Source organism: Mustela putorius, unplaced genomic scaffold (genome assembly GCF_011764305.1).
Source record: "Mustela putorius furo isolate JIRA1106 unplaced genomic scaffold, ASM1176430v1.1 tig00003834_pilon_pilon_pilon, whole genome shotgun sequence".
Taxonomy (NCBI): Eukaryota; Metazoa; Chordata; class Mammalia; order Carnivora; family Mustelidae; genus Mustela; species Mustela putorius.
The window spans coordinates 95,702,084-95,722,831 of NW_025421987.1; the positions used below are offsets into that span (position 1 = coordinate 95,702,084).

General features: G+C 41.3%; 1 protein-coding gene across 7 annotated transcripts in view; it reads right to left on the reverse strand.

Moving 5' to 3' along the window:
• The window catches only part of SENP5 (SUMO specific peptidase 5), a 57,007-nt gene extending 36,471 nt beyond the window's left edge, over positions 1–20,536 (reverse strand). For 4 of the 7 annotated variants that reach the window (XR_198948.3, XM_004745327.3, XM_045088742.1 and 1 more), the window contains exon 1: positions 20,341–20,535. The gene's annotated coding sequence lies outside the window, so the exon portion shown is untranslated. Of the gene's footprint in view, positions 1–2,713; positions 2,735–20,340 lie in introns of those variants that run through there. The other 3 variants (XM_004745325.3, XM_004745326.3, XM_013052625.2) reach the window with 3 other exon arrangements.
• Positions 20,537–20,748: the final 212 nt, after the last annotated feature.

A 20,748-nucleotide genomic window follows, 5' to 3' on the forward strand; every position in this document is an offset into this window, starting at 1 on the left:
CCCAGAGTTGAAGGGACTAGCAAGTGCCAGTTTACAATCCCCCATCCACCCTGATGGCACGGATGGGGTCAGGGTCTGGGTGCTCTGCCTTACTGCTTCAGTGAGCCCCAGGCTCCTGGTCTACACCTGCCCCCACCAGAGTACCCCCTGTGCAGACAATCCCAGAACACCCCAGCTTATTCCCACTTCAGCTTCAGCTGTTCTACCAAAGCACCCTCTGTGGCAATGCACAGGGACTGCACCAGCTATGCCCACTTCAGTTTTAGCTGCCCTGCCTGGGTACCCTCTGCACAAACAGCCCCAGGAATCCTCTGGCTTACACCCCGTTGACTTCAGCTATCCTGCAAGAGGCCCCTCTGTGCAAAAAGCCTCAGGGCCACCCCAAGCCAAGCCCACTTAAGCTCTGGTTATGCCACAAGGGCAGCCCCAGTGCAGAGTGCACCACAACCCCCAGCCCACACAAACCACAGCTCCAGGCAGTCAACAAGCCACCAAGTACACACAGCCTACAAAGGGAACACCATATTCAAGGCCATTCCTTCAAGTTTACGAGTAGCTGTTCTGTCCAATTCATAGAAGCAAACACAGGAAGTCAAGCAAAACGAGACAGAAGAATATGCTCCAAGCGAAGGAACAAGACAAAAGCTCAAAAAAAGAGAACTAAATGAAACAGAGATAAGCAATATGTCATGTCTGATAAAGGGTTGAAAGTAATTATATTAAAGATGCTCAATGGACTGGAGAGAAGAGTGAAAGAACTCAGTGAAAACTTCCAATAAGGATATAGAAAATATAAAAAAAGAACCAAAGTTTAAGAATACAGTAAAACTGATATAGAAAATAGATTAGAGGGAATCAACAGTAAATCGGTGGATGAGAAGAAACCATCAGCAATCTTGAAACAAGGCAATGGAAAGCACTCAAGCTGAAGATAAAAAAGAAGGGAAAAAAAGCACCTAAGCTGAAAAGTAAAAAAGAAAAAAAAAAAAAAGAAATTTAATGAGGTACATTAAGCAATCTCTTGGACAATATCAAGTGAACAAACACTCACATTAAAGGGTCCCAGAAGGAGAAGAGAGAGAAAAGGGGGCAGAGAAGTTATTTGAAGAAATAATACCTTAAAACTTTCCTAACTGGAAGAAGCACAGATATCCAGGTTCAGGAAAGACAGAGTTCCAAACAAGATGAACTGAAGGAGGTCAACATTGTAACACATAATAACCAAAATGTCAAAGTTTAAAGATAGAGAATTTTTAAAAAGGCAAGAGTAAAGTAAGAAGTTACATACAAAGGAAACCCTATGAGGTTATCAGTTGATTTTTCAACAGAAACTTTGCAGGCCAGGGGCACCTAGGTGGCTCAGCTGGTTAAGCAGCTGCCTTCAGCTGAGGTCATGATCCCAGGGTCCAGGGATCGAGTCCCACATTGGGCTTCCTGCTCTGTGGGGAGCCTGCTTCTCCATCTCCCTCTCCCCACTGCTCACTTTACTTGTGCTCTCTCGGTGTGTGAAATAAGTAAATAAGATATGAAAGAAAAAGAAAGAAAGAAAAGAGAGAGAGAAAAAAATTTTGCAGGCCAGTGCGTGGAAAGGGAAAAAACCTATATCCAAGAATATTTTACCTGGCAAGATGATCATTCAGAATTGAGAGTAAGTTTCTGAAACAAAAGTTAAAGGTATTAAACTGTTCTTACAAGAAATGGAAAAGAGACTTCTTTAAGTGGAAAAGAAAAGGCAATAATTAGATGTAAGACAATAATGAATTAAAAGATGTAAAATACAGAAACATGTACATAAAATGTGGAAGGGAAATAAAACAAGTTCTTTTAGAATGTGTCTGGACTTAAATGACCATCGACTTAATATATGCTCACTGCTATATACTTAGGCTTAGAATATACTTATATATGAATTCCATGGTAATCACATACCAAAAATCTGTAACAGATACAAGAAAATAAAGAGAAAGAAAGCCAAACAGAACACTATAAAAGTCACCAATCACAAAGAGAACAAGAAAAGAAAGAAACAGAACTACAAAAATAATCAGAGAAAAATTTTTTAAATGGCAATAAATACATACTTACCAGTAATTATTTTAAATGTAAATGGACTTAATGCTCCAACACAAAATGGCTGAATCAAAAAAACAAGACCCATCTATACGCTGCCTATAAGAGACTCACTTCAGAAACTAGATCCCAGGAATCCAGGATCATGACCTCAGCCAAAGGCAGTCGCTCAACCAACTGAGCCACCCAGGCACCCTGGAAGTTTTTTTCTTAAAGATGACTTTCAGGGGTGCCTTTGTGGTGCAGTCAGTTAAGCTTCTGACTCTTGGTTTTGGCTCAGGTCAGAACCTCAGCACAAAGTCGGCTTTAGTTACCATAAGCTGAGGGCTTAAAGTGGAATTCCTGTGGTATCTTCTTCTTAGACTTCCTGACCAGTAGTGGAAATTTTTTTTTTTAAAGATTTTATTTATTTATTTATTTGACAGAGATCACAAGTAGGCAGGGAGGCAGGCAGAGAGAGAAAGGGAGGCAGGCTCCCTGCTGAGCAGAGAGCCCGACTCGGGGCTCAATCCCTGGGATCATGACCCTAGCCGAAGGCAGAGGCTTTAACCCCCTGAGCCACCCAGGTGCCGCAGTATTTTTTTTTTTAATCATCACAGCAACCAACAAAAACCCAGATATGATGTCAGCAAAAGGAATATACCAGGATAGAATTTGAAGTTGGCTGGACTGTCTCTCCTTCTCCCCCTCCTGCTCGTGCACACTCTCTCTCTCTGAAATAATGAAATTTTTGAACAATTAAAAAAAAAAACTTTCAATCACATATTTTTGGTCTCACTTTCACCTTCACTTTCACAGTACAAGACACCACTAATTCTGAAACTTTTAAAAGCTTCTAAAACACAAACATGATTACTTGTTGGCTCTCTCCACTTGGTTTAGGATTCAGCTTTCTCAAGTCTGCTAACCAGTTACCACTAATCTTTTCTGCTTTCCAGTTTCCAGAATGTTGTTATTCTCACTGCTTCCATTCTTTATCATTTGCGGAAAAAATAAAAACAAACCTAACAACAATTCTACAGTTTTTTAAGTTAAGTTCTATGTCCAACATGACGCTTGAACTCACCACTCCAAGATCAAGTCATGAGTTCTACTGAGTGAGCCAGCCAGGGACCCCTCACTTCTCTATAGTTTTAAAGGAGTTTTCAGGCTGATGTGGAATTAAATATGTACATTTAACCCAATTTCTTTACCATAATAATACACAATTGAATGAAAAAAAAAAGTTGCTAAACAATACATATGGACCCATTTTTGTTAAAAAGAAAAAAAAAGTGTGTATATTTTAAGAGTTTATAGGTTGAAAAATGTCTAAAAGAATTTATACAACAGGCTCAGCCAAAGGGTGGCTCAGTCAAGTAAGCATCTGACTCTTGGTTTCAGCTTAAGTCATGATCTCAGAATCCTGAGATTTGAACCCTGTGAGTCTGGTTGAGTTTCTCTCTCCTTTACCCCTACCCCTGGCAAATAAACAAATCTTAAAAAAAGAAAAAAAAAAAAAAAAAGGAATTTACACCAAACTATTAACACTTTAGGCCCACAATTCCTAAAATGTGTGCCAAGGTACCCTGGGGTTCTGCAATAACTTCACAGGGATGTAAAGTATTCGAAATCAGAGGGGAAAAAATGATATTCTTTATCTGTCACACCTGTCAAGCACTCCACAATCTACCAATTTAATATAATTCAGTTTCAAATTATATCCTGGTATATTCCTTTTGATGACATCATATCTTTGCAAACCTGGGTTTTGGCTGGTTGCTGTGATGATAAAAAAAAAATACTGCACAAAAACCAATTTGGAACAGGAAATGTGGGTGGCAGTGTCTAATGGTTCCAAGGTATGAGAAGTTCTATAGTGCCCAACAAGTGTATTATGTAACTGTGGTTTATTAAGAATGAAATTAAAAAACTATATTGTCTTTCAATTTATGTGTATTTTTTTAAAAAAACTAATAGGTTACTAGGGCATACTTATTAAGTTGTTTAGATCTACCTAAAGCCATTACTAATTACTTAATAAACTACTGGGCCTAAGGGCACTATGAAAAAGTCATGAAGGGGGCTGTGAACAGAGAAAGTTGACAACCTCTGGTTTAGGGTACTTTATTTTACTTTACTTCTTTATCAATGGTAAAAGACATTTAAAATAAACTTTTTTTAAGACTTTATTTATTTATTTATTTATTTGACAGGAGAGACAGAGATAGCAAGAGCAAGCATGAGCAGGGAGGAGAGGGAGAAACAGGCTCCCACCAAGCAGGGAGCCTGACGTGGAATTCAACCCCAGGACCTGCGCCAAAAGCACACCATTAACCAAATGAGCCACCTTGGGCATCCCTAAAATACACTATGAAATTCAAACATACTCTCACTGTGTACTACCAACATAAAAGATTTGGAATTCATTCTTCCCAATACTTAAAAGTAATATAATCACTGAAAAATCTTATTAATAAGATGTTTACTCCATAAAATAAATGGTTTGAATATTTTATTGTACATTTGCACAATTTATATGGAACAAATGGACAAAGATTAGAAGAAGATTAGACCGGCTATGCCTTTAGTTTTAGACATGTTAGATCTGAGGTGACCTAAGGAAATCCAAGTGGACATACACTATTGGATATACAGGTCAGGAAGTCTAAGAAGAAGATATCACAGGAATTCCACTTTAAGCCATCAGCTTATAGTAACTAAAGCTATGGAAACTAATAAGCTTACCTAGGGAGAATCTGTAAGAGGTAGAAGCAGACGCACCCTATGGCAATCTTCTGAGAACTCTAGGATGTACCAGTGAGTTAAAAGAAAAGACTACTTAGCAAAGGGAAGTAAGAAGAAATGAACAGGGGAAGAGGTAGATAATTGAAGTTTCTAGAAGGAGGGAAATGGTCAAAGGCCAGTGAAAAGTCAATCAAGACAAGGACTGGTTGCCTGGCTGACTCAGTATAGCATGAGACTCTTGATCTCAGGGTCATGAGTTTGAGCCCCATGACTGGCAGGAAGGTCATGACAAAAAAAAGAAAGAGAAAGAGAGAGAGAGAGAGAGAAAGGAAGGAAGGAAGGAAGGAAGGAAGGAAGGAAGGGAAAGGAAAGGAAAAAAACGAGAAGGATTTAAAAGTCTCCATTTGTGTTGGTGGGAAAGCAAGATGTTATAGCTGCTCTGGAAAATAGCATGGAGACTCCTCAAGATGTTAAAAATAGAGTTACCCTAAGACTCACCAACTGCACTACTAGGTATTTACCCATGGCACATGCATCCCAATATTCATAGCAGCAATGTCCACAATAGCCAAACTTTGGAAGGAGCTGAGATGCCCTTTAACAGATGAAAGGATAAAGAAAATGTGGTACATATATACAATGGAATATCATTCAGCCATCAGAAAAGATGCATCAACATGAGTGGACTGGAAGGGATTATGCTAAGTGAAATAAGTTAAGCAAAGAAAGATAATTATCATAGGGTTTCACTCAGATGTAGAACATAAGTAATAGCATGGAGGATATCATAGGGGAAGGGTGGGAAATCTGAAGGGGGAGAAATCAGAGAGGAAGATGAACCATGAGAGATTATGGACCCTGGGAAACAAACTGAGGGTTTCAGAGGGGAGGGAGTAGGGCAATGGGGTAAAAGGGTAATGGGTTAAAGGAGGGCACATGTTATGTACATGCAATTGAAGAATCACTGAACACTACATCAAAAATTAATGATGGGAGGAGCAAGATGGCAGAGGAGTAGGAGACCTAAATTTCATCTGGTCCCAAATTCAGCTAGTTATCAAACCATTCTGAAACCTACACTAACTCAACAGGAGATCAAAGAAAAGAGTAACAGTAATTCCATGAACAGAAAAGCGACTACCTTCTGGAAGGTAGGACGTGCGGAGAAGTGAATTGGAAGCAATATACAGGAAGATAGACTGCTGGGCGGCGGGGGGGGGGGGGGGGGGCCTCCATCTGCTGGCTCCAGGCAAGGAATGGAGCAGCAGAGCACAAAATCAGAACTTTTAGAAATCTGCTCCACAGAGGGACATCACTCCAGTGATTAAGCTGGGGTTGGGGGTGGAATCCTCCCTGGGACAGTGTGGTCTCAGAAGCCTCGGGGTTACAGAAAGACCGTGAGTGCCTGTGTGTGGCAGAGCTCCCAGGTATCGGAACAGGGAAGCCAGCTGCAAAAACAGAGCCAAGGAATGGGATCTCAGCTAGCAGTTGCCATAAACCATGATCTAAGGCAAAGTCAGGTCACTACTCTACCAGCAGGGACTTCACAAGTGGCAGATTCGGGGAGACCAACCCCCTCCTTCCTCCACTGGAAGAAGGAGCATGGGAGCATCCTGCAGGAATCTGCTGGGTTTGCAGACTCCAAACAGGACAGTGTGCCAGAGACAGAAATGCTTGGTCACAGGCCAGGTGAGCACAGAGCATGGCCGGAGACCAGGGAAACAGGAGTGATTGATTCCTTTTCTTTGAGGGCTCACTGAAGGCGGGGGCCCTAAAGGCCCGGAGGTGGAGAGGCCGCCATTTGCATGCTTGTTCTCCAAAGCTGTACAGAAAGCTTTCAGGGAAAAAAAGCTACTGAGAGAAAACCCAAGCAGATTATGTAGCCCAGACCCTGGCAAGAGCAGTGCAATTCGACCTTGGGCAAAGACACCTGAGGATCACTGCAACATGCCCTTCCCCCAGAAGATCAGCAAGAACATCCAGCCAAGACCAAGTATACAGATGAATGAGAATTGCAAAACTCCAGTGCTGGGGAATACAACACATAGAATTCATGACTTTTTCTCCATGATTCTTTAGTCTTTCAAAGTTAAATTTTTAAAATTTTCTTTATTTTTCTATTTTAATTTTTCCTCTTTCCTATTTTAACCAACATCTTATCACTATTTTTTAAAAAATCTTTTCATTTTCATTTTTCAGTCATATTCTATCACTTCAATGTATTTAACATACATATATATACATATTTATTTTTTCGTTCTTTAAAATTTTGAGAGGAAGTTTCTTCTAGCAGACCAAAATACACCCCAAATCAAGTATATGACTGTTCTATTCACCAGCCTGATCATTTTTTTTTTCCCTTTCTTTTCCCCCCAGCTTTGGGTCGCCTCTGATTTGTTTAGAGTATATTTTTCTGGGGTCGTTGTTACCCTTTTAGCATTTTGTTCTCTCACTCATCTCTTCTTCTCTGGACAAAATGACAAGGCAGAAAAACTCACCTCAAAAAAAAAAAAAGAACAAGAGGCAGTACCGACTCTTAGGGACCTACTCAATACAAACATTAGTGAGATGCTGGAACTAGAGTTCAGAATGACGATTATAAAGATACTAGCTGAGCTTTAAAAAAAAAAAGCAAAGAAGATAGCAGAGAATCCCTTTCTGGGGAAATAAAAGAACTAAAACCCAACCAAGTTGAAATCAAAAAGCTACTAATGAGGTACAATCAAAAATGAAGGCTTGGGGCACCTTAAGTCTCTGAGCATCTGCCTTCACTCAGGTCATGACCCTAGGGTCCTGGGATCGAGACCCTCATCGGGCTTCCTGCTCAGTGGGGAGCCTGCTTCTCCTTCTCCCTGCTGCTTCTCCTGCTTGTATTCTCTAACAAATAAATAAATATAATCTTAAAAAAAAAAAATGGAGGCTCTTACTGGTAGGATAAATGAAGCAGAAAAGAAAATTAGTGATATAGAAGACCAAATGATGGAGAATAAAGAAGCTGAGAAAAAGAGATAAACAAATACTGAATCATGAGGGGAGAATTCGAGAGATAAGTGATACCATAAGACGAAACAATATTGGAATTGGGATCCCAAAAGAAGAAGAAAGAGAGGGGGCAGAAGGTATATTGGAACAAAGAACAGTGGAGAACTTCCTTAATTTGGAGAAGGAAACAGACATCAAAATCCAGGAGGCACAGAGAACCCCCCTCAAAAATCAGTAAAAAGAGGTCAACATCCCAACAGCTAATATTAAAACTTACAAGTCTCAAAGACAAAGAGAAAACCCTGAAAGCATCTCCAGACAAGAGGTCTGTAATCTACAATGGTAGAAATATTAGACTGGCAGTAGACCTATCCACAGAGACCTGGCAGGCCAGAAAGGACTGGCATGATATATTCAGAGCACTAAATGAGAAAATTTGCAGCCAAGAATATTATATCCAGCTAGGCTGTCACTGAAAATAAGAGGGAGAGACAGAAAGCTTCCAGGACAAACAAAAACTAAAAGAATTTGCAAACACCAAACCAGCCCTACAGGAAATACTGAAAGGGGTTCTCCAAGCAAAGAGAGAGTCTAAAAGTAACAAAGACCTGAAAGGAACAGAGACAATATACAGAAACAGTCACATTACAAGCAATAAAATGGCACTAAATTCATATCTTTCAATAGTTACCCTGAATGTAAATGGGCTAAATGCCCCAATCAAAAGACAAAGAGTATAAGAATGGGTAAAAACAAAACAAACAAACAAACAAGACCCATTGATATGCTGTCTGCAAGAGGCTCATTTTAGATCCAAAGACACCTTCAGATTTAAAGTGAGCATGTCCCATGCTAATGGACATCAAAAGAAAGCTGGGGTGGCAATCCTTATATCAGACAAATTAGATTTTAAGCCAAAGATTAAAATAAGAGATGAGGAAGGACACTGTATCCTACTTAAAGGGTCTGTCCAAAAAGAAGATCTAACAATTTTAAACATCTATGCCCCTAACATGGGGGCAGCCAATTATTAAACCAATTATTAACAATCAAAGAAACACTGATAATAATACAATAATATACAATAATACAAAATGGATAATAATACAATAATAGTAAAGGACTTTAACACCCCCTCCCTGAAATGGAGAGATCACCTAAGCAAAAGATCAACAAGGAAATAAAGGTTTTAAATGACACAATGGACGATATGGACATCACAGATATAGTCAGAATATTCCATCCCAAAGCAACAGAATGCACATTCTTCTCTAATGCACATGGAACATTCTCCAGAATAGATCACATTCTGGGTCACAAGTCAGATCAATAGATACCAAAAGATTGGGATCATTCCCTGCATATTTTCAGACCATAATGCTTTGAAACAAGAACTCACCCACAAGAGGAAAGTTGGAAAGAACTCAAATACATGGAGGCTAAAGAGCATCCTACTAAAGAATGACTGAAGTCAACCAGGAAATTAAAGAAGAATTTTAAAAATTCATGGAAACAAATGAAAATGAAATCACAACTGGTCAAAATCTTTGGGATGCAGCAAAGGTGGTCCTAAGAGGAAAGTATATAGCAAGACAAGCCTTTCTCAAGAAACAAGAAAGGTCTCAACTATACAACTTAACACTACACCTAAAGGAGCTGCAGAAAGAACACCAAAGAAAGCCTAAAACCCGCAACAGAAGAGAAATAATAAAGATCAGAGCAGAAATCAATGAAATAGAAACCAAAAGAACAGTAGAACAGATCAACAAAACTAGGAGCTGGTTCTTTGAAAGAATTAATAAGACTGATAAACCCCTGGCCAGACTTAGCAAAAATAAAAGGGAAAGGACCCAAAGAATGAAAGAGAAGAGATCACAACCAACACCAAAGAAATGCAAACACTTATAAGAACATATTATGAGCAACTGCATGACAGCAAATTAGACAATCTGGAAGAAACGGATGCATTCCTAGAGATGTATAAACTACCAAAACTGAACCACAAAGAAATAGAAAACCTGAACAGACCCTTACCAGTAAGGAAATTGAAGGAGTAATCAAAAATCTTCCAACAAACAAGAGCCCAGGGCCAGATGGCTTCCCAGGGGAATTCTACCAAACATTTAAAGAAGAATTAATACCTATTCTCCTGAAACTGTTTCAAAAAATAAAAATGGAAGGAAAACTTCCAAACTCATTTTATAAGACCAGCATTACCTTGATCCCAAATCCAGACAAAGACCCCATCAAAAAGGAGAACTACAGACCAACATCCCTGATGAACATGGATGTAAACATTTTCACTAAGGAGGCCTCGGTGGCTTAGGTGGTTAAGTGACTACCTTCAGCTCAGGTCATGATCCTCAAGTCCCAGGAGCAAGTCCCACATTCTCTCCCTCTGACCCTCCCCCTCTCATGCTTCTTTCTCTCAAATAAATAAATAAAACCTTAATCTAAAAAACAGAATCTAAACTTAGCCAATAGGATTCAACAGTACATTAAAAGGATTATTCATCATGACTAAGAGGGATTTATTCTGGGGCTGCAAGGTTGATGCAACATCTGCAAATCAATGTGATATGATACATTAATAAAAGAAAGAACAAGAACCATATGACTCTCAATAGATGTAGAAAAAGCATTTGACAAAGCACAGCATCCTTTCTCAATCAAAACACTTCAGTGTAGGGATAGAGGGTACATACCTCAATATCATAAAAGACCTCTATGAAAAACCCACAGCAAATATCATTCTCAATGTGGAAAAACTGAGGGCTTTTCCCCTAAGGTCAGGAACATGGCAGGGATGTCCAATATCATCACTACTATTCTTGAACTACTACTAGAACCACTACTATTCTATACTAGAAGTCCTAGCCTCAGCAATCCTCAGCAATCAGACAACAAAAAGAAATAAAAGGCATCCGAATTGCCGAAGAAGTCAAACTCTCACTCTTTGCAGATGATATGATACTTTATGTGGAAAACCCAAAAGACTCCACTCCGAAACTGCTAGAGCTCATACAGGAATTCAGTAAAGTGTCAGGATATAAAATCAATGCACAGAAATCAGCTGCATTTCTATACACCAACAAAGACAGAAGAAAGAAATTAAGGAATTGATCCCATTTACAACTGCGCCCCAAACCAGAAGGTAACAGGAATAAACCTAACCAAAGAGGCAAAGAATTGGTACACAGAGAACTACAGAATACTCATGAATGAAAATGAGGAAGACACAAAGAAATAGAAAAATGTTCCGTGCTCATGGATTGGAAGAACAAATACTGTGAAAATGTCTATGCTACCTAGAGCAGTCTACACATTTAATATAATCCCTATCAAAATACCCTCAACTGTTTTCAAAGAAATGGAACAAATAATCCTAAAATTTATATGGAACCAGAGAAGCCCCCGAATAGCCAGAGAAGACCCCGAATAGCCAGAGGAGTGTTGAAAAAGAAAACCAAAGCTGGCAGCATCACAATTCCAGACTTTAAGGTCTACTATAAAGCTGCAATCAAGACAGTATGGTACTGGCACAAAAACAGACACAAAGATCAATGGAACAGAAGAGAGAGCCCAGAAATGGACCCTCAACTCTATGATCAACTACACTTCAACAAAACAGGAAAGAATGTCCAATGGAAAAAAGACAGTCTCTTCAACAAATGGCGTTGGGAAAATTGGATGGCCACATGCAGAAGAATGAAACTGGACCATTTCATTAGAGCACACACAAACAGACTCAAAATGGGTGAAAGACCTCAATGTTAGGCAGGAATCCATCCAAATACTTGAGGAGAACACAGGCAGCAACCTCTACGACCTCAGCCACAGCAACTTCTTCCTAGAAACATCACTAAAGGCAAGGGAAGCAAGGGCAAAAATGAGATATTGTGACTTCATCAAGATCAAAAGCTTTTGCACAGCAAAGGAAACAGTCAACAAAACCAAAGACAACTGACAGAATGGGAGAAGGTATTTGCAAATGACATATGAGATAAAGGGCTAGTACACAAAATCCATGAAGAACTTATTAAATGCAACACCCACAGAATAAATAATCCAATCAAGAAACAGGCAGAAGACGTGAAGAAGTTTCTGCAAAGAAGTCATCCAAATGGCCAACAGACACATGAATAAGTATTCAACATCACTTGATGTCAGGGAAATACAAATCAAAACCACAGTGAGACACCACCTCACAGCAGTCAGAATGGCTAAAACTAACAGGTAAGGAAATGACAGGTGTTGACAAGGATACCAAGAAAGGGGAACCCTCCTACACTGTTGGTTGAAATGCAAGCTGGTGCAACTACTCTAGAAAACAACACGGAGGTTGAAAATAGAGCTACCCTACGACCGAGCAATCGCACTACTGGGTACTTACCCTAAAGATATAAATGTAGTGATTAGGAAGGGGAACATGCACTCCAATGTTTATAGCAGCAATGTCCACAATAGCCAAACTATGGAAAGAGCCTAGATGTCCATCACCAGATGGATGGATAAAGAAGATGTGATATGGGATGCCTGGGTTGCTCAGTTGGTTAAGCAGCTGCCTTTGGCTCGGGTCATGATCCCAGCGTCCTGGGATCGAGTCCCACATCGGGCTCCTTGCTCAGCAGGGAGCCTGCTTCTGCCTCTGCCTGCCATTCTGTCTGCCTGTGCTCTCCCCCTCTCTCTCTGATAAATAAATAAAATCTTTAAAAATAAATAAATAAATAAAAAGAAGATGTGATAAATATACATACACACGACAGAATATTAAGCAGCCCTCAAAAAAAAACAAAAACAAAAACGAAATCTTGCCATCTGCAATGACGTGGATGGAACCAGAGGTTATTATGCTAAGTGAAATAAGTCAATCAAAGAAAGACAATTATCAGGGGCGCCTGGGTGGCTCAGTGGGTTAAGCAGCTGCCTTCGGCTCAGGTCATGATCCCAGGGTCCTGGGATTGAGCCCCGCATCAGGCTCTCTGCTCAGCAGGGAGCCTGCTTCCTCCTCTCTATCTGCCTGCCTCTCTGCCTGCTTGTCATCTCTCTCTGTCAAAAAAAAAAAAAAGAAAGAAAAAAAGAAAGACAATTATCATATGATATCACTGATACGAGGAATATGAGAAATAAGACAGAGGATCATAGGGTAAGGGAAGGGAAAAATGAAACAAGACAAAACCAGAGAGGACAACAAACCATAAGAGACTCTTAATCTCAGGAAACAAACTGACAGCTGCTAGAGGGGAGGGGAAGGGGAGGGATGGAGTGGCTGGGTGATGTACACTGGGGAGGGTATGTGCTACGGTGAGTGTTGTGAATTGTGTAAGACTGATTAATCACAGACTTGTACCCCTGAAACAAATAATACATTATATGTTAATATAAATAAATAAATATAAATGATGTACTATACAGTAGCTTATTAAAAAATTAATTAATTTTGCAGGTTGAGGTGGAGTTGAGCTGAGGTCTCTGGGGCCCCTGCCCAGATCCCATTCCTAAGGGGAGGGGAAGGCTAGGGGTTGGAAGATTCCCCTCCAGTTCCCTCTCAGCTCCTGGAGGAGTAAGGAGGAGCCTCCCTGCCACACAGGATGTAAATGAGCATGGGGCCGGCTTGGGGAGCTACCCCTGTGTCTATGGCTGCTGTGCTGAGCCGCTGGGGAATAAGGGGCATTGTGCTAGGTAAAAGGATGTGCACAGGGACAGGCTGGCCCAGGGAATACTGGAGTAGGGAGCTGGTTTCTCTCCTCTAGGGATCCCAAGCTTTTCTTTTCTAGTCTGTACTGACCACTCCTTTCCTCCAACCCCACTGGCTGTCCCATGAAGCAAGAAGTGGGGTTCCCTCGGGCCAGACTGTCACATAGGGATTTTGGTGGGACATGCACACACACTCACATACCCTCACACACCACACTTATGGGCACACGTACACTCAGCCCTCAGCACACACCCAGCCGGCTCCTGACAGAGGCTTCTTTCCACCTAACTGGCCAGCCCTGCCATGATTCTGAGATCTCCAGATGCAGTGGTTTGTGTTCGTTGTACTGGAGACGCTCTCTAGCTGGACTGTGGGCTCTGAAGTCCTCATAAAGGACAGGGAAAAACCAGAGACAAATGAAGGAAGAGGAGTTAGGTCTGTCTGAAATGGAGCTGGCTGTGGGGAAAGATGGGCAGCAAGTGACATCCAGCCATTGAGAGGCAAGACTGACCCCACTCTTCCCTCAGTGGGCGGAATCCCCTCCTTGCCAGTTTCAGACCACTGGGACTCCTGTTCCACCAGCATTCCCATCCTTCTCCCCTCGCTGCCCCCCACGCCCACACCTTAAATGACGGGTCTCAACCCCTCCCCCCAGACCATGGAATGACGGATGGAGCAAGGTGGTGGGGACTGGGGGAGGCTGGTATATGTGCGGCTTTATTGCCAGTGAATCTCACACACTTTAAAGTCCTGTGGCTTGTGACCTCTTATCTGAATAAAGTGGTAGGAAAAAATTAATTAAAAAAAAAATTAATTAATTTTTAACCGAATTAAAAAAAGAAAAATTAATCTCCCAAATATACTGCCATTACAATCACAATAAAAACTTCTAAAAATGAAAAAAGTAAAATTAAATTAAATTTAAAAGTCTTAATTTGATTCTCATGACATTTGTAAGAAAAATTTTAGTAGAATGAAGAGGACAAAACCAAGATGGAGTAAAGACGACCATATATAAAACTGCTCAAGAAGCCCAAGTAAATTGGAGAGAGACCAAGCAGAGGTTTTTTGATGGAGACAGTTGTACATATTTAAATGCTGACAGCATACTTTACTTACGGGAAAAGATGTCAGATTGAACACATTTTACTCTTACTCCCTTCTAAGTCCCATTAAGATGAAAATAAAGCTTTTTTTTTTTTCAATTTTAAGATATAATTTATATACAATAAAATATACAAGTCAAAGAGTTTGGGCTTTTTTTTTTTTTTTTTTAAGCATACATACACAAAATGGAAGAGAGAACAACAAAAAACCCTTTTGGAAGTTAAAATGCAGATTGACTTAAAGACTAAAGAAAATTTTTAAAAAAAAGAGTGAAGAGAGTTAAGCTTGTAATGAGGAAAGCAATCCAATTTATATAACAGTGCCTCAAAAGAGGTCAGAAATTGGCAGCAACAAGTTCTATAAAAGAGATATGAACATGGTGCTAAAAACAAGATTGGTCAAATCACTTAGATACCCTCCTACTCTCCACAAAATACAGCCAACTACCCCTATCCCACCCTGGGAGAAGCATGGAGCTTTATTTTCTATACTAAAACAGTGTAATCCAATAAAACTTCCACAATAATAGAAAGTTTCTATCTACCTTGTCTTATATGGTAGCCTCTGGGCACATACAGTTACTGACCACTTGAAATGTGTCTATGATGCAAATGAGGAACTTATTCTTTAATTTTAATTATTAAATTTAAGTTGCTACATTTGGCTACTGGCTACCAAATTGGACACTGCAGCTCTAGAGGGTAAAACAATGGATTCCTGGACTGAAAACAGCTGGTCCAGCTAAGAATGAAGGTATCATACTGAAAAGAGTTGAGTTAAATGAACATAAGCAGAGTCTACACACTAAGGGCTAAAACCTCTAACCCAGACTGCTGGATGCCAGCTTACAAGCTCCAAGCAGAAGATCTGAACATTCTTTTTTGAGGAATCTATCTCACTCAGGAGGAAAGCCAAAGATGTTGCTACGGAAGGTTCTCCAATAAAAGAATCCATCAGTATACCCTAAAATCCACAAATCCCAAGCATGCACTCCCAACCACATGTAATTAAAATTAAAAGCAACCTCCACAGGTGGTTCCTCTACATTTCTGCCCCAGTATTTTTTTTTTTTTTTTTTGACAGAGAGAGAGAGATCACAAGTAGGCAGAGAGACAGGCAGAGAGGAAGGGAAGCAGGCTCCCTGCTGAGCAGAGAGCACCATGTGGGGCTCGATTCCAGGACCCCGAGATCATGACCTGAGCCGAAGGCAGAGGCTTTAACCCACTGAGCCACCCAGGCGCCCCCTACCCCAGTATTCTTGACACTGCTGTTGTATTCATGTTCACCAAATACCAACATATGTTCAGACATAAAACACACACACAATGAAAACAAAAATGAGCTTTCAGGGTGCCTTGGTGGCTTAGTTGGTTAAGCATCTGCCTTCGGCTCAGGTCATGATCTCAGGGTCCTGAGATCAAGCCCCACTTCCGGCTCAGCAGGGAGTCTACTTCTCCTTCTGCTTCTCCCCCTGGCTTGTGCTTTCTCTTTCCTGCTCACTCTCTGTCACTCTCAAATAAATAAAATCTTTAAAAAAAAAAGAGCTTCAACTTTTATGAGATACTCACTGACTTCCAGACAGTCCTAAGTCTGAACAATCCTTAAGGGATCCATCCTTAAGGGGAAATGTTTGCAGTGTAGCCACCATACAGGTTAACTCAAGCACTGCTATGAAAAAGTTCTTTTTAGCAGACGTAAAAAGACAGTCATAGCCGTTGCACAGCAAATAAATAGGGATGGGGTTACCCATCCCAGAAATATGAGAGACTGAATGGCTTGTAGTAGGAAACCAGATTTTTTTTTTTTTTTGCCACTAAAGATTTATTTATTCTAGAGAAACAGCACGAGCAGGAAAAGAAGAGGGAGAGCAAGAGAGAACATCAAACACACTCCACTGAGGGTGGAGCCTGATGTGAGGACCCTGAGATCTGGACCCAAGCCAAAACCAAGAGTCAGGCTAGCTTGACTGACTGAGCCACCCAGGTGGCCCCCAGCAGGCATCTTAACACTTTTCATGTGTGTGTTTAGCCTAAGATCTAATTTTTGCTCCTCTTACAAATAAACTCAGGATAACTCCCTACCAATTATACCCGAGGCTGGCTGTACCTTCTGCCAGTCACTTGAGGCCAATGCCTACCTTGGTCTGGGGCTACAGGAAACAAGATTAAAAACAAAAACAAACAAAAAAATAATGCCCACTGGCATCAGAGAACATGAATGAACCATAAAAAGACCAAGATTGAGAACCAGAGACTAACCCATTTATAGTCCCTACTGGTAAAACTTTTATCACATTCAGCCACTGTATATAAAGTAGATTAAGTATCCAGTTTTGGTCTCAAGTCCTCATAGACATAGAAGACTGCCTCAAGGACCAGCAAATGACTTTCACTAGGTCTTCATGTTACTATCCTCACCCTGCCTCTGTTTCTATGTTAAATCTGTTCTATCAGTTTAGACTAAAATTGGGACTCTGGGTCCATATTTATCCTTTTTAAGTCCCTCTACTTGAAAAGTCTGCTCTGTCAGAATCTGAAACAGCAATTTTTAAAACCTCAGAATTAGGGTATTTCAGACACAAAAATAAAAAACTCAGAGACTCCATGACTTGGCTTTTCATCCCAGACATGTATCATAGGTTTCTCTAGACTCAAATTCATGTACAATGCATTTGTTAACATGGTTTGTTTATTTTAATTATTTATTTATTTAAGTAATCTCTATACCCAATGTGGGGCTCAAACTCATGACCCCAAGATCAAGAGTCACATGCTCTAAGGACTAAGTCAGCAAGGCACCCTGTTAACATGTTTTTATTAATGAGCAAATTTAGAACACCCTTTGTCATCTGGTAGTAGAAAGGTAACATACTATAAACAAGATTACTTTCAGAAAATAACTCAGCATCCACCTCTGGAGGATTTGTAAAGTAGGGTCCATTTCCATCTCTACTAATAACACAGAATAGGAATACTAAAGCAATATATATGTATATGATCAACTGATAAGGTGGTAAAAGTGCCTCATATGTACATTTCTTAGAGTGGAAAAGCCTGATGAGATAGATATAGAGTTTTTCCACTCTAAGAAAAGTAAATATACATCTCTCATTTGAATGTGATGAAAAAAAAAATACATCTATCTACCTACCTTTATATCATGAGGCTTTTCCACCCTAAGAAAAGTGCATGTGAAGCACTGTTATCATCTAATCAGTTGATCCTTTCCAGGCTTCTACCAAATGCTTTAAATCAGTGGCACATTACAACTAAACCAAGAAAAGAAAAAGGACTAAAAATTCAAGCTTAAATACTGAAAGCCTCTAACTAAATTAGGTGTTTATAGGCAATTAGAGACCTTCAGAGGGAAGTCCTCAAACTACACTCCACTAGAAGCTGATTAGTGATACAAAGTGGCCATGCATACTAGGATGGAGGAAGGGGTTTAAAGAAACAAAGAAAGAAAAGGCAATCTATGTATTATAAACCCCCGCACTGGGTTTATAAGCCAAAGCAAAAGGAAAATTTTCTTAAATTGAAATTTTTCCATGGTTTATGAAAGCTTGGCATAAAAGCCTACTAAAAAACTGACGTACAAAGTGATATAACCTTTATATACTTGTGCCAAAAAACAACCTAAGCAACATTTAATAAGATATTTTACTGTAAAATCTAATACTTTCATCAGAGAGCTTTAAGAAGTTTTAGTGCACAGGAAAATACAAAAAGAATTATACTGAGCTACTGACTTACAGGACCTATCTTCTGGGCTCAAAGTGGTACAAAACCTGAAAGAGTACTACTCTTTACTTAAGTAAAGTTATTTGTTAATGGCATCACACTTTGACTGGGAGCCTGTTCATAAACTAATATGTGAAACTGGCTCTACATCTGGGTTTTCAAAACATGAGTATCACCTGAGAAGCTATTTAAAAACCACAAATACAGAGATCATACTTCCGATCTATTGAGACAGCACCCAGGCACCTAGACTTTTGTATTAATTCCCCAAATGATTCCAATGCCCAGCCAGGTTTTGGAACCACTGGATTAGATGACCCTCAAGATCCCTTCTGTGTCCATGTGCAATTCTGTACTAAAGGAACTGGAGAGGGCGCCTGGGTGGCTCAGTGGGTTAAGCAGCTGCCTTCGGCTCAGGGTCCTGGGATCAAGTCCCGCATCGGGCTCTCTGCTCAGCAGGGAGCCTGCTTCCTCCTCTCTCTCTCTCTGCCTACTTGTAATCTCTCTCTGTCAAATAAAGAAATAAAATCTTTAAAAAAAATTAAAAAAAATAAATAAAGGAACTGGAGATTGCACTTGGCTACATAATGTGTGGCAGCCATCAGCATCATGTTCCACTGCCGAGGAAAGGAAAGCATCCTTAACTGTCTGACCAAGCAACTGTAAGAACAGGTGCTCTCTACTCAGATCACTTAACTGCATTGCCACACCCTCTTCCCTGAACATTCCTCTGACTTAGGGTCTATTAAACTTCAGAGTGGGATATGTCTTACTCCCCAATACAGAGAAAGGCAGCTCCTCAGATTAACTCATGACTGTAATATCCAGCCACTCAAAGGGTCATTTCTCTGCAATTCCTTGCACATTTTCAACTCTGTTAGAAGCATAGTGCAGGGATCCTCAGAAATATGTGTGAAGAATTCCTTCTAAAGCAGGCCAAAGTGTAAATGAATCCCCTCCAGCTTTTCTTCCTAGAAAGGGCCCACTGAGCACAAGTATCTGGAGAAAGAAGCAGAACTGATTTAGGTTATTCCTCATAAACCAGCAATGTTTTATCAACAAACATAAGATACCTGGGTAGCTAGGAGAGTCTGACCTCTTCCTAATGCTGCACAACCCCAAACCGAGCCTGCAGTTAGGTTCTAACCACACACCCTCCTTCATACCAAACTCAGTTATTCTGCGTAAAAGACATAATTAGAAACCTACCATTAAGTGTCCAGGATATTCCTAAATCCAAAACATTTAATGACTGATGTTCTGCTTTTTTCACTCCATTTCATTCTCCCTATTTATATAGGCATAAAAAGGCGCCCCTTTACGTGTGGTTAAAAATGTCGAAGTATCTAGCACAAGATTAAAACCACCACCAAATGGCCGGCTAAGATTTTAACTCAGCTGTTCCGACTCTTACATACAAAACCCTCATTTCCCACATCCTCTCCGCGTCCCTCTTCCCCCAGCACAGAAGCCCAGTGCAACGGGGGTTGATACTAACTAGCACAGAAACAAAAATAAAAAGCTTTATGGAAAACAAGCTTCCCACCACCCTAGCGTTTAATTGTGCCATACCCATTCACTACAACAAGGTCCCAGGAGTGCGGGCTCAAAGAACTAAATGCAGGAAGGAAGCAGAACGGTCCGAACAAATATAAACCTTCGGATTCCCAATCCGCAGTCCGGGGGGACCTCTAACAGCAGCTCTTCTTTTCAAACCTTTCCCTGGCCTCAGAAGAAGCGGCCGGGGGCGCTAGCTTTTTTTGCTTCTGCGTCGTACAGTTCAGACTGGGGAGAAAAAGGGGAGGACAACGGTGCCTCGGAACGAGCTCCCTGCCCGCCCCCAGGAAAGAACAGCAGCGCCCAGGGAGAAATTTGCTGCCTCCGGCTCGGGTGTGGGGGGAGGGCAGCGCCTGAGGCCTTCAGGCCGGGGTGCTGAGCTGGCGCGCACTGGCGCGGGAATGGCCAGCCAGCCCGGTCCGTAAGTCATTCCGATTTGACACCGGGGCTCCTGCTTACCTACGTCCCTCGCTGCCCGCACCTGCCGCACCAGGGGTCGAGATACTGCGGCAACTCAGCCTGCGACCCCGCCTTCGCCAATTCTAGGGAACCCTGGTCAGTGAGGAGGTGCCCGGCCTGCTCGCAGCGGCCACAGCCACCGAGCTTCCTTCACAGGCGCCGCCGCGACGCCGGCGCTCACTTATAGCGTCACCTCCTTCCGTGCCCTTCCGCCTTAGCCCCGCCCGTCCGTGGTGGGGGCAGCGGAAGACAGAGCTGCGGCCGGGCGCTAGGGCGTGGCTCCGCCGTCCCTCCGCTTCCGGCGGCGCGCTTCGCGGTCTCCCGGCTTATAGGCCAGATGTTCCCCGCTGGTTCGCACCGTCACTTACTGGCGTCTCCCTGCTTGCGCGTGAGATTGGTGGGAACGGA